This window comes from Physeter macrocephalus, chromosome 21 (genome assembly GCF_002837175.3).
Source record: "Physeter macrocephalus isolate SW-GA chromosome 21, ASM283717v5, whole genome shotgun sequence".
Lineage (NCBI taxonomy): Eukaryota > Metazoa > Chordata > Mammalia > Artiodactyla > Physeteridae > Physeter > Physeter macrocephalus.
Window position 1 is genome coordinate 21,919,037 of NC_041234.1, and position 3,069 is coordinate 21,922,105.

General features: G+C 42.4%; 1 long non-coding RNA gene across 1 annotated transcript in view; it reads right to left on the minus strand.

Moving 5' to 3' along the window:
- Positions 1–3,069, minus strand: part of LOC114484721 (uncharacterized) — a 39,602-nt gene that overhangs the window by 667 nt on the left and 35,866 nt on the right. The window lies entirely within an intron of this gene.

The window sequence follows — 3,069 nt, forward strand, 5'->3', positions numbered from 1 at the left end:
AAATCCAAAAGCAACCAATAAAATTTTAAAGGTTATAATTAGTAAGTCATTAAGTGGGAAAAAATAGGATTTTAAAAGTATTCAATTTAAAAGGAAGTAGAAAAAAGGAAAAAAAGAACAAATCACAGATATGACAAAAATAAAACATGTAGCAAGATGAAATTTTTAAACCTAACTATATCAATAATCACATTAAATGTTAATGGTCTAAATGCCCCAATTAAAAGGTAGAGATTTTCAGACTGTATTAAAAAACCAAGACCCAACTATATGGTGCCTAGAAGAACACATTTTTACTATAAAGGCACAAATAAAAGTAAAAGGATGGAAAAAGATATACTATGCTAACACTAATTGACAGAAAGCTGGAGTGACTATATCACTATTAGGCAAATTAGATTGCAGAGTAAAGAATATTTCCAGTGTTAAAGAATGTAATTTCATAATAATAAAGGGATCATCAGGAAGAATAACAATCTTGAAAGTTTATGCACCTAATAAATCATGCAAACATGACAGAACTACAAAGAGAAATAAATCTAATCTACAATTAATAGTTGGAGATTTCAATGTCCCTCTCTCAACAATCGATTTTTTAAAGAGAAAAAAAAAATCAGCAAGGATATAGTAGACTTGAAGAACAAAAGCAACCAACTTTACCAAGACAGAACATATGGGCCACAAAATAAGTCTCAGTAAATTTAAAAAGATTCAAACCTATACAGAGTATACTCTGACCATAGTGGAATTTAAGTAGGGATCAATAACAGAAAGACCTACGGAAATTCCTCAAATATTTCAAAACTAAACATACTTCTAAATAACCTGTGGTTCAAAGAAGAAATAAAAAAGAATATTATAAAGTATCTTGAATTTAATGAAAATAGATTTATCATATTAAAATTTATGACATATTGCAAAAGCAATATTTAGGAGTACATTTAAAGCACTAAATGCGTATATTAAAAAATAATCGGGCTTCCCTGGTGGTGCAGTGGTTGAGAATCTGCCTGCCGATGCAGGGGACATGGGTTCGTGCCCCGGTCCGGGAAGATACCACATGCCGTGGAGCGGCTGGGCCCATGAGCCATGGCCACTGAGCCTGTGCATCCGGAGCCTGTGCTCTGCAACGGGAGAGGCCACAACAGTGAGAGACCCGCGTACCACAAAAAAAAAAAAAAAAAATCAAATTTCAATGTTATCTTAAATGTAAATGGACTAAATGCTCCAACCAAAAGAAACAGGCTGAATGGATACAAAAACAGGACCTGTATGTTTGCTGCCTACAAGAGATTCACTTCAGAGCTAGACACATACAGACTGAAAGTGAAAGGATGGAAAAACGTATTCCATGCAAATGGAAATCAAAAGAAAGCTGTAGTGGCAATACTCATATCAGACAAAATTGACTTTAAAATAAAGACTGTTACAAGAGACAAAGAAGAACACTACATAGTGATCAAAGGATCAATCCAATAAGATATAACAATTGTAAATATATATGCACCTAACGTAGGAGCACCTCAATATATGATGCAAATGTTGACCGACAGAAAAGGAGAAATTGACAGTAACACAGTAATAATGGGGGACTTTAACCCACGACATACATCAATGGACAGATCATCCAGACAGAAAATCAATAAGGAACACAGGCTTCAAATGACACCTTAGACTAGATGGACTTAACTGATATTTATAGAGCATTCCATCCAAAGGCAGCAGAATACACATTCTTTTCGAGTGCACATGGAACATTCTCCAGGATAGATCATGTGCTGGGTCACAAAGCAAGGATAGATCATGTGCTGGGTCACAAAGCAAGGTTCAGTACATTTTAGAAAACTGAAATCATATCAAGCATCTTTTCCAACCACAATGCTATGAGGCTAGAAATCAACTACAAGAAAAAAACTCCAAAAAACAAACACCTGGGCTTCCCTTGTGGCGCAGTGGTTGAGAGTCCGCCTGCCAATGCAGGCGACACGGGTTCGTGCCCCAGTCCGGGAAGATCCCATATGCCGCAGAGCAGCTAGGCCCGTGAGCCATGGCCGCTAAGCCTGTGCATCCGGAGCCTGTGCTCCACAACGGGAGAGGCCACAACGGTGAGAGGCCTACGTACCGCAAAAAAAACAAATTAAAAAACCACACAAACACATGGAGGCTAAACAATATGCTACTAAACAACTAATGGATCACTGAAGAAATCAAAAAATACCTAGAGACAAATAAAAACAAAAGCACAATGATCCAAAACTTACAGGACGCAGCAAAGCTGTTCTAAGAGGGAAGTTTATAGTGATACAAGCTTACCTCAGGAAACAAGAAAAATCTCAAATAAACAACCTAAGCTTATGCCTAAAGCAACTAGAGAAAGAAAAACAAACAAAACCCAAAGTTAGTAGAAGGGTAGCCGGGAGGGAGTCCGGGAGAAGTCTGGAGCTGCCGAAGAGGCAAGAGACCTTTTCTTCCCTCTTTGCTTCCTGGTGCGCGAGGAGAGGGGTTTAAGCGCGCCACTTAAAGGAGCTCCAGAAACGGGCGCGGAGCTGCCGAAGAGACAAGAGACTTTTTCTTGGCTCTGTTTCCTGGTGCGAGAGGAGAGAGGATTAAGCGCGCCACTTAAAGGAGCTCCAGAAACGGTCGCGGAGCTGCCGAAGAGACAGGAGACTTTTTCTTGCCTCTTTGCTTCCTGGGGTGTGAGGAGAGGGGATTAAGCGCACCGCGTAAAGGAGCTCCAGAAACGGGCGCAAGCCGCGGCTGTCGGCGCGGACACCAGAGACAGGTGTGGGACACTAGGGTTGCTGCTGCCGCCACCAAGAGGCCTGTGTGCGAGCACAGGTCACTCTCCACACCTCCCCTCCCGGGAGCCTGAGCAGCCCTCCACTGCTGGGGTCCCGGGATCCAGGGACAGCTTCCCAGGGAGAATGCGCGGCGCGCCTTGGGCTGGTGCAGCGTCACGCTGGCCTCTGCCGCCGCAGGCTCGCCCCGCATCCGTGCCCCTCCCTCCCCCCGGCCTGTGTCAGAGCCCCCGAATCAGCTGCTCCTTTAACCCCGTCCTGTCTGAGCGAA